Raw genomic sequence first — 15,177 nt, forward strand, 5'->3', positions numbered from 1 at the left:
ATAGAAAGACAGAAAAACACGGAATCACTGCTACTAATGATAAAAAGAAGAATGTGTGGAAGTCGAGAACATTATCTCGGAAAGCAAAAATGGGTATGTTTGAAGGAATAGTGGTTCCAACAATGTTGTATGGTTGCGAGGCGTGGGCTATGGATAGAGTTGTGCGCAGGAGGATGGATGTGCTGGAAATGAGATGTTTGAGGACAATGTGTGGTGTGAGGTGGTTTGATCGAGTAAGTAACGTAAGGGTAAGAGAGATGTGTGGAAATAAAAAGAGCGTGGTTGAGAGAGCTGAAAAGGGTGTTTTGAAATGGTTTGGGCACATGGAGAGAATGAGTGAGGAAAGATTGACCAAGAGGATATATGTGTCGGAGGTGGAGGGAACGAGGAGAAGAGGGAGACCAAATTGGAGGTGGAAAGATGGAGTGAAAAAGATTTTGTGTGATCGGGGCCTGAACATACAGGAGGTAGAAAGGAGGGCAAGGAATAGAGTGAATTGGAGCGATGTGGTATACCGGGGTTGACGTGCTGTCAGTGGATTGAATCAAGGCATGTGAAGCGTTTGGGGTAAACCATGGAAAGCTGTGTAGGTATGTATATTTGCGTGTGTGAACGTATGTATATACATGTGTATGGGGGTGGGTTGGGCCATTTCATTCGTCTGTTTCCTTGCGCTACCTCGCAAACGCGGGAGACAGCGATCAAAGCAAAAAAAAAAAAATTATTATCATTATTATCATTATTATTAATATTATCATTATCATCATTTCTCTAATGGAACATCGCCATACTGGCGCGTCGTAATATGACGGATGAGGGAACGATGAGTGATATTTCAAGGTGTTCTGAATAACCAGAGAGGAGCTGAAGACCAAAAGGTTGTGCAGACACGCCTTTCCTGCCGGTGGCAGAACCTTCCTGTACACCAAACCCAAACCCCCTCGGAACCCTTCCATATCCTGATGATGACAGGAATTGGTGGCCTGAAACCTACGTAGAATTGGATGGAAGAAGCAAGATTGCTAATGCTATTATCATCATTATCACAGTAGTCAGTAATTTATAATTATCATCAATAGGTTACATAAGATCAGTCTTAATCCACGTATACATACATCAAATTTTGTCAAACTATCGGACAAGAGTTATCTTTATGTGTCATATATATGTCATATGGCTTAATAATGTGTATGAATATGATCCATCGCCTTTAAGTGTCGCATTTTGAGCACTGAATATAATGAAGCTGTGGAATGTGGCATTCATATTGGAAGCAGTCGACCAAGAATCCGGATTCGTATTCCAGATTTCCATGAAATTATTCTGTAGTAGGATCAAGCCTATGTGGAAAAAATACATCGGACTTTGATAAGTTTTTAGAATTGAACACCAACGAAGTAAAGGAGATGAAATAGCTGAGAGGAGTTTAGATTATAGGTAAATGGATTGAAATCTGGATTATTTCTCAGTATCCGTCATTACGAAAACGTTATGCCGTGAAAACAGTGGGTCTGCCGCTGCTGACGCTGTTGTAGTTTCAGTACATTACATTTATAGGTTCTGCTGTGAGTACTCGTTAACTTGACGTTGCATTTTGATGAATGTAGCAGATACACATATATGTATAATTCTTGTATGTTGTTTATTATTTTCTTATCATTTCGAAGTGATTAGGTGTTGGAGTATTCAACATGTTATTGTTCAAATTATCTCAGGATTAAAGTCACTAGAAAGTAAGAGGACTTAATTGACCTTATTTATGATTGTTAGGTAATGGAGAGGTTAATCCTCCAAATTAAGAATATCTTGTAAATACTTTTAAGGATTCTAAGGAAACGTATGATTGGAGTGATTTGCGGTAGGAATTAAGACCGGTGCAACGTTAACTTGAGCATTATTTTTATAGGCATGAAGGTTAGGTAATATATGAGGTAGGTTAACTGAAGAAGGGTGTGTAACACATCCAGTTCTCCAGAATCTACGAAAAGCAAGTGTCTGAAATCCATATGACCAGTTTTGGTACATAGGATAAGGTTTTGATAGGTTCTCGATTCCTGAAATTTTGAGTTTATATCCATTTTTTATATTTAGTTAGTAAAACTTGACATGAAACTGTAATGAAGCTTACATTAATGAATCAACTTTGCAGTGACATGTAATATTAACCCACTGGGGTCTGACTGAGACCCTTTGTCACCTGTAATCCTTTTGCGCTATTGCTCACAGACTGAGCATGGGGTGTACAATATATTTGCTGGTAATACTGGCACAATTCAGTCAAATCTGATGATTTAGGCAAGAGTTTCGTCTTTATCCTCAACTGACCCCACTTTTGTCTTGATATTCTTATCTCTTCCCATATAACATCTTCACCACTATAGAATAAAAGATAATGCACCCAAAAACTGAGTGCCAGTTAAGATTACCTCCACCAACCCTGCACTTTGGCCCCAGCCGAAAATTGATCCCAGAATATTTTCCGATACTTCGGTAAACCTAATCAATCCTAACTTACCCAGCCTAATTTAGCCAAAACTAACCTAAGCAAAATGAACCTAACCTAACCTGAACTAGCCGAAGGTAAGGGACAAACTCTCAGTAAAAGCCCTGTTTAGCTTGCATTGCTATTAGATGTGGATATTGGATAATTTTATTCAGCAAGACTGTGTTAATATAATACAGTAATTGTTGGTGGTGCATGAATTTGAGTATTATGCTGGTAATAGTCTACGATAGCTCATTATTAGTATAAGCATTAGGAAATGGCATCTTATGTTGTAGGTGCAATATAGAATTTGGTATGATTACAGAAATACCTGTGGAGATTGATCTATCTTATCATTCATACAAAGTAATATTGAATTAGTCATTGACTACCGTAGGGATTCTGAGTTTGATTAATGTAATTGATCAGAAAGAGGATGTTTGCTTTGGCTTTGTGATTTAGGTTCTACTGTCATGGAAGTGTTTGGTGTATAATTAAGGAATTGTCTGTACTTTGTTTGGAGTTCTGTGGTGTAGTGGTTAGCTTCCCTGACATTGATGCATTCATAGGCCATGCAGGGTCAAGCACTTAGGTTCAAATCCTGGTTGTGGCAGTTGGTCCCCAATCTACCCAACTATTCATCCACCTCAAGAGGTTGGTCAATAAAATGAGTACCCAGCTTAGTGTATATATATATATATATATATATATATATATATATATATATATATATATATATCTTTTTTTTTTCTTTTAAACTATTCGCCATTTCCCGCATTAGCGAGGTAGCGTTAAGAACAGAGGAATGGGCCTTTTTTGGAATATCCTCACCTGGCCCCTTCCGTTCCTTCTTTTGGAAAAAAAAAAAAAAAAAAAAACGAGAGGGGAGGATTTCCAGCCCCCCGCTCTCTCCCCTTTTAGTCGCCTTCAACGACACGCAGGGAATACGTGGGAAGTATTCTTAATCCCCTATCCCCAGGGATGATATATATATATATATATATATATATTCCTATGAGTCCGCGGGGAAAATGAAACACAAAAAGTTCCCAAGTGCACTTTCGTGTAATAATCACATCATCAGGGGAGACACAATAGAGAAATATAACAGTCAGTTGATATACATCGAAGAGACGAAGCTAGGACGCCATTTGGTAAACATGTGATTGTCCAGTCACATATATATATTTATATATATATATTGGAAAGGATCACAATTTTGTGCATGATCGAGATATTCCTATGAGTCCACAGGGAAAATGAAACATGAAAAGTTCCCAAGTGCACTTTCGTGTAATAATCACATCATCAGGGGAGACATAAGAGAGAAATATAACAGTCAGTTGATATGCATCGAAGAGACGAAGCTAGGACACCATTTGGTAAACATGTGATTGTCCAATTACATGTTTACCAAATAGTGTCCTAACTTCATCTCTTCGATGTATATCAACTGACTGTTATATTTCTCTCTTGTGTCTTCCCTGATGATGTGATTATTACACGAAAGTGCACTTGGGAACTTTTCGTGTTTGATTTTCCCCGTGGACTCATAGGAATATATATATATATATATATATATATATATATATATATATATATATATATATATATATATATATATATATATTTTTTTTTTTTTTTTTTTTTTTTCATACTATTCGCCATTTCCCGCATTAGCGAGGTAGCGCTAAGAACAGAGGACTGGGCCTTTGAGGCCATTTCCTGCATTAGTGAGCTAGCCAATGTACAAAGGCAAAGGGGATAAAGGTGTGTTCAAACTACAGGGACATAAGTTTGTGAAGTATTCCTGGGAAATTATATGGGAGAGTATTGATTGAGAGGGTGAAAGCATGTACAGAGCATCAGATTAGGGAAGAGCAGTGTGGTTTCTGAAGTGGCAGAGGATGTGTGGATCAGGTGTTTGCTTTGAAGAATGTGTGAAACATGCTTAGAAAAACAGATAGATTTGTATGTGGCTTTTACGGATCTGGAGAAGGCATATGATTGAGTTGATAGAGATGCTTTGTGCAAGGTCTTAAGAGTATATGGTGTGGGAGGCAAGTTGCTAGAAGCAGTGAGAAGTTTTGAACAAGGATGTAAGGCATGTGTACGAGTAGGGAGAGAGGAGAGTGTTTGGTTCCCAGTGAATGTCAGTTTGCGGCAGGGGTATGTGATGTCCCCATGGTTAATTTGATTATGGATGGTGTGGTTATGGAGGTAAATGCTAGAGTTTTGAAGAAAGGAGCGAGTATGCAGTCCATTGGGGATGATAGGGCCTGGGAAGTGAGTCAGTCGTTGTTCGCTGATGATACAGCTCTGGTGGCTGATTTGAGTGAGACACTGCAGAAGTTGGTGACTTGAGTTTGGAAAAGTATGTATAAAGAAAAAGTTGAGATTGTGAAAAAAAAGCAAGGTTATCAGGTTCAGTAGGGTTGAGGGACAGATTAATTGGGATCTGAGTCTGAACGGAGAAAAATTGGAGGAAGTAAAGTGTTTTAGATATCTGGGAGTGACTTAGCAGCAAATGGAACCATGGTAGCAGAAGTGAGTCACAGGTTGGGGGGGGGGCAAAGGTTCTGGGAGTGATGAAGAATATGTAGAGGGAGAGAACATTATCTTGGAGAGCAAAAATGGGTATGTTTGAAGGAATAGTAGTTCCAACAATTTATAGTTGCGAGGCATGGGCTATAGATAAGGGAGTTGCCTGCTGTTGTATGTCTTTGAACGAGCCACCAACGTGTCAGGGAGTGTGGTGCCATCTTGTGCTAGTGAATAAGTCAGCCTCTGTCTTTTCAGGGAGTGAGCCACTGTCTTGCTATAGATGACTCCCAAGAAATGAGTGAGTTTTTAAAAAGGCAATGTAAATCAGCATTCAGCCAGCCAGAAACTACTTTTCTGATAAATGACCCTGGAGATTCCTTAATAGTAGTCTTCCAGATATACACATAGCAGATATCACAACCTCAATACAAGATATCCAGATGGCCATTGAGAGCATTCCATGCACTCAGCCTCTGGCCCAGATTCATGGAACCTAGTCTTTATAAAGAAGTTCAAGACATCTCTAGCATATGCACTGGGTATTCTCTGAAGAAAAAGTTTAGATTCTGGCACTATTACTGGAGGTCTGAAACTAACCTACATAACCCCATTCCACAAAGGTAGAGGCAAAGCAATCCCAAAAACTATCGACCGATAGCATTAGAATCATTTTTTTTTTTTTTTTTTTTTTTATACTTTGTCGCTGTCTCCCGCGTTTGCGAGGTAGCGCAAGGAAACAGACGAAAGAAATGCCCCCCCCCCCCCCCCATACACATGTACATACACACGTCCACACACGCGAATATACATACCCACACAGCTTTCCATGGTTTACCCCAGACGCTCCACATGCCTTGATTCAATCCACTGACAGCACGTCAACCCCTGTATACCACATGACTCCAATTCACTCTATTCCTTGCCCTCCTTTCACCCTCCTGCATGTTCAGGCCCCGATCACACAAAATCTTTTTCACTCCATCTTTCCACCTCCAATTTGGTCTCCCTCTTCTCCTCGTTCCCTCCACCTCCGACACATATATCCTCTTGGTCAATCTCTCCTCACTCATTCTCTCCATGTGCCCAAACCATTTCAAAACACCCTCTTCTGCTCTCTCAACCACGCTCTTTTTATTTCCACACATCTCTCTTACCCTTACGTTACTTACTCGATCAAACCACCTCACACCACACATTGTCCTCAAACATCTCATACTTTATTCAAATCTTAGAAAGAGTCCAAAGAGGCAAGCTGACTGAATTTAGGAAAGTAAACAATGTACATAACCCAGGACAGCATAGTCTCAGGGTAGAAAGATCTTCCCCCTATCAGTTGCTAGAAAATTATGATACGATTGTTGAAGATTTGGAAAACAACTAAATGCCTACATGATTTACACAGACTTTGCTAAAGCATTTGACAAATGTGACCATGGTGTCATGCACATAAAATGCAAAAGATGGGAATAAGTGGAAAAATTAGATGTATCTTCAACTTTTTAACTAATTTATCACAACATGTAGTTGCAAACCATTTGTTCTCCAATGCTTTACCAGAAAAAGCTTAGTTCCTCAAGGAACTGTACTTGCATTCTACTTGTTCCTCATTCTTATATCTGACTCTGTCACAAACATGAGCCACATATTATCCTTTGTAAGTGATACAAGAATAAATATGAAAATCTCATCAACAGAGAATGCAAAAAAGCTACAAAGAGACATGAACAAAGTCTTTAACTGGGCAACTGAGAACAACATGATTTTCATTTGAGATAAGTTTCAACTCCGATATGAGGAAGATGAAATTGAAGACAACACAGAATACCTCACAGACGCAGATGCTACCATAAACCTGTTGAATAATATAAATGATCCTTCAGCAAACACAATAAAACAGTGGTTACCTCATGCAGAAGGATGGCTGGCTGGATCCTGCAAGCCTTTAAGACAAGGGAAGATAAACCAGTGATATTATTTAAGGCACTAATTTTTTCTTGAATAGAGTATTGTTGCATTCTAAAGGTACCCTACAAGGCAGGTGAAATTATAGATTAAGAAAGTGTCCAGAGATCTTTCATAGCCCATATTAATGTGTAAAGGAACTAGATTTCAGAGAATGATCGAAAGTTTTAAGGCTATACTACCTGGAGTGCAAACAGTAGAGATATATCATCATCAGTACCTGGAAAATCCTAGAAGGTATGAGTCCCAATTTTTATTTGGAAATAACATCCAACTGGCATAGAAGGCACAAAAAACTTTGTAAAGTAATACTTCTGAAATCTAGTGGTGCAATATGCACAAAAACAGAGATTGCCTTAAACATCCATGTCCTAAGACCCTTCAACACCTTGCAAACTACCATTTGAAACAGCATGGGATGCAAGGTAGAGAAGTGGAAGAATTCATTTTGGACATGTGCCGACAAAGTGTACCATACCTGTGAGGCTGTAAGGGCAACTTTGCAATACTTGGCAAGCTGCTTTGTCACATGATTACTGCGTAGCCTTTCGGCAATTCAAGGGCAAACCATTTTGATAACTGTTTCTTTCCCTGCACACCATGAATTTTTGGAACTCTGTACCCTTTCTTGTCTGTTCCTGTAACTATAACCTGGATATTTTCAAAGACAGGTTTTTCATTTCCTCCAAAATCCATAAATACTTTCCCTTTTCTTTTCTTTTTCCCTTTCATAATCCTCTGTTTATATCAAGGCCCACCCTTGATGTGGACTATTTTCTGCGACTGGAGCCACACACAAAAAAAATGTGGGTCAACTAACAACCCATTCCAGCAGCCTGGGCCCAGCCAAGGCTGTGGGGATGAAGACCCCAAAGACTTCATAAGACACTCACAAGGTATGTGTCAGTGAATGAGCCACCAACGTGTCAGTGAGTGAGGTGCTGTTGTGTGTCAGTGAATGAGCCACTAACATGTTAGGGAGTGGGTTGCTATTTCTGTTGGTGAATGAGGTGTCAACACGTCAGATAGTGATTCACCGTTGTGTGTGTCACCATTATGTCAGGGAGTGAGCTGCCATTATGTGTCTGTGAATAAGCCACCAATTGGTCAGGGAGTGAGTAGCTGTTGTATGTTAGTGAATAAGCTGCTGATAAGTCAGGGAGTGAGAAGCTTATGTCATTGAATGAGTAATTCATGTTAGGGATGTGTGGCTGTGAGTGAACTTCTTATCCTTATTATTGATAATGTTATTGATGAAAAATGATTAGCAATAATTGCTTACTGATAAAAAATATGAATAATAGTATGTGTATTACTCATACTTAATTTTTTTTGATTCAAAAGTTCTATTCAGTATCAATCATTTGATCATTCATGATTGGTAACATCATGTGGCAATCATTTAACTAATTTGCATATTTCTCTGCAGTATTTTGTCTATGTAATAAGTTGATTTGATCATCAATCCAAATATGACACATTGTCTCATAATCAATCAATGAAATTTTATTAATAGTAGGGGTGGGATGAGATTGATATTGACAGAGATATGTAATGATTTTTTATATGTGTTTGCATGTCTGTTTGTGTAATTACTAAAGCTGAGTAAAGCATCGAATAGGCTGTCAAATATTGTTTCATCATCATTCATGTAAATAATTTTATTGACCTTGCCCAAGGTAATTTAGTATGCAGTTATTTTTGTGTACCTATATATTGACTGTTGAAGTTGAATAAATCATCAAATAAGCCATCAATCATTATCTCATTGCCTCTCAACTATACCACTGATGAGGATGCATTGAAATTGACAGATGCTTAGATAATTTTGTATGTATGGCATATACCACAATGATTGTCACGGTGAAATTATACATACATCTTTAGAAACGATAGAGACTTATGGTACAAGGGTATTTATATATGAGGAACAGTAATAGGAGCTGGGGTCGAAGTGTTGGTTGGTAGGGATTGAAGTGTTCGGAATTCAGTAATGTACTTGTGAGAAGCAAATGGATTTGTATGTAGCATTTATGGATCTAGAGAAGGCATATGATAGAGTTGATAGAGATGCTCTGTGGAAGGTACTAAGAATATATGGTGTGGGAGGCAAGTTGTTTGAAGCAGTGAAAAGTTTTTATAGAGGATGTAAGGCATGTGTACGTGTAGGAAGAGAGGAAAGTGATTGGTTCTCAGTGAATGTAGGTTTGCGGCAGGGGTGTGTGATGTCTCCATGGTTGTTTAATTTGTTTATGGATGGGGTTGTTAGGGAGGTGAATGCAAGAGTTTTGGAGAGAGTGGCAAGCATGAAGTCTGTTGGGGATGAGAGAGCTTGGGAAGTGAGTCAGTTGTTGTTCACTGATGATACAGCGCTGGTGGCTGATTCATGTGAGAAACTGCAGAAGCTGGTGACTGAGTTTGGTAAAGTGTGTGAAAGAAGAAAGTTAAGAGTAAATGTGAATAAGAGCAAGGTTATTAGGTACAGTAGGGTTGAGGGTCAAGTCAACTGGGAGGTAAGTTTGAATGGAGGAAAACTGGAGGAAGTAAAGTGTTTTAGATATCTGGGAGTGGATCTGGCAGCGGATGGAACCATGGAAGCGGAAGTGAGTCATAGGGTGGGGGAGGGGGCGAAAATCCTGGGAGCCTTGAAGAATGTGTGGAAGTCGAGAACATTATCTCGGAAAGCAAAAATGGGTATGTTTGAAGGAATAGTGGTTCCAACAATGTTGTATGATTGCGAGGCGTGGGCTATGGATAGAGTTGTGGGCAGGAGGGTGGATGTGCTGGAAATGAGATGTTTGAGGACAATATGTGGTGTGAGGTGGTTTGATCGAGTAAGTAATGTAAGGGTAAGAGAGATGTGTGGAAATAAAAAGAGCGTGGTTGAGAGAGCAGAAGAGGGTGTTTTGAAATGGTTTGGGCACATGGAGAGAATGAGTGAGGAAAGATTGACCAAGAGGATATATGTGTTGGAGGTGGAGGGAACGAGGAGAAGTGGGAGACCAAATTGGAGGTGGAAAGATGGAGTGAAAAAGATTTTGAGTGATCGGGGCCTGAACGTGCAGGAGGGTGAAAGGCGGGCAAGGAATAGAGTGAATTGGGACAGTGTTGTATACTGGGGTCGACGTGCTGTCAATGGATTGAATCAGGGCATGTGAAGCATCTGGGGTAAACCATGGAAAGTTCTGTGGGGCCTGGATGTGGAAAGGGAGCTGTGGTTTCAGGCATTATTGCATGACAGCTAGAGACTGAGTGTGAACGAATGGGGCCTTTGTTGTCTTTTCCTAGCGCTACCTCGCACACACGAGGGGGAAGGGGGATGTTATTCCATGTGTGGCGAGGTGGCGATGGGAATGAATAAAGGCAGACAGTGTGAATTGTGTGCATGTGTATATTTGTATATGTCTGTGTGTGTATATATATGTGTACATTGAGATGTACGGGTATGTATATTTGCGTGTGGGGACGTGTATGTATATACATGTGTATGGGGGTGGGTTGGGCCATTTCTTTCGTCTGTTTCCTTGCGCTACCTCGCAAACGCGGGAGACAGTGACAAAGCAAAAAAAGAAAATATTTCTACAAGCATATTGGTTATTAGGTGATGGTTTTATAGGTTCTTTTGATTTTTTTGAAGTGTATTACCTACTTTTGCATAAAGTAACCCCTCTTTTTCATAATATACTTAACCCTCACAACTGTCACTGTAATTGATATTGTTCAACAATATTTAGTGCTTATATTCTCATTCAACTGTTATTGTAGTGCTAAACTAGCACCATAGAACAAAATTACTCACTGTAGATGGACTTTTACTGTGTGCTGTTTAAAGAAAACAGTAACAGTTGCTGAGCATGATTTTTAGCTTTGTGATTTATTAAATGTTCCTAAATAAGGGTTATGCATACAATATTTGGAAAGATGCATAATTGATTTTTTACACTTAGGTAATTGACATACAAAAATCAACAGAACCTATGAAAACCTCAAGTAGCATGCCCACCAGTTTAGATTTTTCTTGATATTTGATATTTCATTGAAGATATATCAGTCACACCCATGACTTAGCTTTGTGCAAATGACAACAAATGTCAACATACAGATAGCAGACCAGGGGAACATGCAATCCCCTACAGTAGAGCAGTTTGATAGAAATATATTTATCTTTATATATCTACTATACATTGTAGTTTGTAGGTGAAGCTTTCTTGGGTCCTTTTAATGTTATAGAAGTTTTTAGTCTGTATTTACATTGATTAATCCATGATATTCCCTGATATACATAACCCTCTTTATTTATCTGAATATAATGCTGTATGCTCTGCACCTTTTATTGTATTCTCTAAACACCTCACCAGCCTATGAAAAGATTACTCTGTCCATAGGTAATTTTCTACTTTGACCCACAAACAAACTTTTCACATCAGATTCTGAAAAGAAAAAAAAATTGGGATGCTTTCAGGCTAGTGTTATATTTTCTGTTTTGAGCATTGATAACATTATTGATCTCTGTAGTGTAGTGGTTACAATTGCTGACTGTTTTGCATTTATGGGTCACCTGGGGTTGAGCCCACATACATACATACAAATTGTGGTCACAACATGGTCTTCAGTTATTCCAGCTGTTCATCCTCTCCTTGGGGCTGGTTGATACAAACAGTAGATCATGAGAATCAGTGAAAAAGAGTGATTAATGGCTCGCCTTCCTTAGGTGTCTTATTGCCAGAAAAAGATGTGAGAACATACATGTCACCATATTTTTACTTCTGACATCTGAGGACCTGTGGCTTTCATTCATCACTTACCTCAGTGTTACATGCCAGAATAATAGTTACTTAGATATAATAGTAATTCATTATATTGGTTTGCAAGTAAGAATATTAGATATGGTTATATGAAGTAAAATTGTATTTCATATAATTGGATTACATATTGATTGATAGTGTAAAAGAGATTTTTGGATGTAAATGTGCTGAAATGGGCAGCTGGTGGGAAAGCTAGTCACAATCTTGCGGAAGTGAGGGTGAAGATTTGTGGAGGTTTTCAGAAAAGAGGAAACAATATTGGTGAGGAGAGAGTGGAAAGAGTAATTGAAGAATGGCTAAAGGTGAGAGTAAGTGAAGCAAGGGGAGTATTTAAGGAACGGAAGGTATGTAGGGGAAGTAGTGATGGCATTTACAAGAGATTCATGTGGCAAGTGAAGGTGGGAGATGCTCAGATTAGATAGGGTAGTGAGTGGGGACATGAAGATTTAAAGTTGCTTGAGAGAGAGAAAAGAGGAATATATGGGTGGTCAAGAGGAAGTGCAGAGATTGAAAAAGAGGGCAAATGAGAGTTGGGGTGAGCAAATATCAGTAAATGTTAGGGAAAACGTTTCAGGAAGTTAATGATGTTTGAAAAACAAGAGCACAAATAAGAACATTGGTGAAGGGGACAAAAGGTGAAGTTGTTACAGGGAGTGATGAACTGAGAAGATGGGAGTGAGTATTTTGAGGGACTGTTGAATGTGTTTGATGAGAGGTTGGCAGATGTGGGTTGTTTGGGCTGGGATGGTATGTGCAGTGAGAGAGTCATGGAGAGTGGTTTGGTGAAGAAAGAAGATGTGGTGAAAGCTTTCTTAAGATGATTGTGGCAAGGCACCTGGAGTGGATGGTATTGTGGTTGAATTTATTAAGAAAGGGAGTGACTTTGTTGTTGATTGGTTGGTAAGGATTTTCAGTGTGTGTATGGATCATGGTAAAGAGCTTGAGGATTGGCAGAATGCATGTATTGTGCCATTTTGTAAAGGCAAGGGGGATAAAGATGTGTGTTCAGACCACAGAGATTTAGGATTGTTGATTGCACTTGGTAAGTTGTTTGAGAGGGTATGTACAGAGCATCACACTGGGAAGATGCAGTGTGATTTCAGAAGTAGTACGGATTTTGTGGATCTTATGTATGCTTTAAAGAATGCGTGAGAAATGCTTAGAGAAATAGATTGATTTGTATATGAAATTTATGGATCTGGAGAAAGCATGTGATCGGGTTTATAGAGATGCCTTGTGGAAGGTCTTAAGAATATATGGTGTGGAAGGAAAGCTGCTAGAAGCAGAAAGAAATTTTCATTAAGTGTGTAAGTCATGTTTACGAGTAGGAAGAGAGGAGAGTTTATGGTTCCAAGTGAAGGATGGTCTGCTCTAGGGGTGTGTGATGTAACACTGGCTGTTTGCTGTGTTTATGGATGGGATGGTGGAGGTGAGTATGTTGTCTATGAGGGATGAGCGAGCCTGGTAGGTGAGTCAGTTGCTGTTTGGTTATGATACAGCACTGTTGGCAGATTCAAATGAAAAACTGCCAAAGTTAGTGACAGTTTGGAAGAGTCTGAAAGGGGGACATTAAGAGTAACTTTAAATAAGAGCAAGGTTATTAGGTTTAGCTGTTCTAAGGGACAGGTCAGTTGGGGATGAGCTTAAATGGAGGAAATCTGGAGAAAATTAAGTGCTGTACATACGTAGGAGCGTAGGAGTAGACCTAGAAGCAAATGGAGCCACAGAAACGGATTTGAATCGTATAATAATTGAGTGGGTGAAGGTTCTAGGAGTGCTGAAAAATGTGTGGAAAGAGAGAAAGTTACCTGGGAAGGCAAAAATGGGTATGTTTGAAGGTATAGTAGTCCCATCACTATTATATGGCTGTGAGGCATGTGCTGTAGATGTGGCTGTGTGGAGAGTGTCTGTGTTGGAAATGAAATGTTTAAGGACCACATGTGGTGTGAGGTGGTTTGATCAAGTAAGTAATAAAAGGGTAATAAAGAGGTGTGGTAATGAGAGAGTGGTTGAGAGAGCTGAAGGGTTTACTAGAGTTAATGGCCACTTTGCCTTTTTGATTTTTTGGCTCAACAGCCTTCAAAGGACCCAGTGGCCTGCTGCTGTTTGCTTTCATGTTTAACTTTTAGTGTAATTGTATTGCTTATATAATGAAACTAAGAAGTGTCAGATGTAATTGCATACCTGTCAACAGCATTGCATTTAAGGATGATGATATTCCAAAATGCTTTCATGGTAACTGATGTGCAAAAAGAACTTACAGGAAATAACAGTCAGGCATCATATCACTCATATTGGACCAAAATATTAATTTTGAATGATTTGGAATGATTCACTGATGCTTAGATATCACATGAATTTCATCATTGAATGAATAAGTCAGCAACCCCATGTCAAGTACCAAAATTTTATTAAAATGAAATTATTAATCTAATTTTGGTGCTTAGGTGACATTATTAGGTTAATGTTAGCTGCAGACTGGGACAGATGATAGATGATTTCTTGCCATGAAATGAAGTGAATTGGGCTGTCAGTGATTTCTCTTTAGTTAAACTGTCACTTCAAGTCCTAAGTTGGTTACTATTTTTCCTTGAAAGTGGATGATCATGGCAGAGGTGGGGATACTCTTCTCAAGAAAAAGTGAATTTACATGCCACAAATATTTCTGAAAACACACAAAATAGTGGTCCAGTCATAAGCAATCAAGGCTAGACCATCATACATTTTGTGTAGTTTGTAACTCTGACATTGATATCAGTCATCATGGAACCAGAGGTAAGGTTACAATCTGATTGTAATTGTAAAGATTAATTTTTTGTACCCTGCATTGGTCTACAAGTTTAGGCTAATAGTTTAATAAGAATCTGGCTAGACTATGGCTGTACTCATATAGAAATTTACATAACTTTCAGATGATTGAATCATTTGAATAATATGATTCGTACTGAAATATTAATGTATCATTAGATATTTTTGTGTTCGTTTAAGATTTACCCAAGCTGCAGTAACATTGGTAGGCCTACCTCAAGCTAAGTGCAGCTTGCCAACTCTGGCTATTGGCTACCACACAGTCACCATCCACCACATTTGCATTTTAGGTAAATAAGAATTATAGTTAACAAGAAATTATATAACTTTTAGGATACTTACTATGGTATTTTAACATTAGGTTGTAAATATTTCATTATGAGCACAGCCATAATCTAGCCATATTCTTACTAAACCTGTAGGCAAATGAAGGTTAAAAAAAATTGATCTATACAATTATTCATATTACAGACTGTAGACGTCATGTTGAAGGTGCTAAACACAAGAAACTGGCAAGTGCTGCTGTTCGTGTCCCCCAAAACAATAGTGTTTACGTCTTGGAATGATCTGAAG

General features: G+C 38.8%; 1 protein-coding gene across 2 annotated transcripts in view; it reads left to right on the top strand.

Moving 5' to 3' along the window:
• The first annotated feature begins 1,464 nt into the window (after window positions 1–1,464).
• LOC139749776 (uncharacterized) overlaps window positions 1,465–15,177 on the top strand; it is a 122,337-nt gene continuing 108,624 nt past the window's right edge. The window contains exon 1 of one of the 2 annotated variants that reach the window (XM_071664019.1): window positions 1,465–1,565. The gene's annotated coding sequence lies outside the window, so the exon portion shown is untranslated. The remainder of the gene's footprint in view (window positions 1,566–15,177) is intronic. The other variant, XM_071664010.1, reaches the window with a different exon arrangement.

Source organism: Panulirus ornatus, chromosome 1 (genome assembly GCF_036320965.1).
Source record: "Panulirus ornatus isolate Po-2019 chromosome 1, ASM3632096v1, whole genome shotgun sequence".
NCBI lineage: Eukaryota > Metazoa > Arthropoda > Malacostraca > Decapoda > Palinuridae > Panulirus > Panulirus ornatus.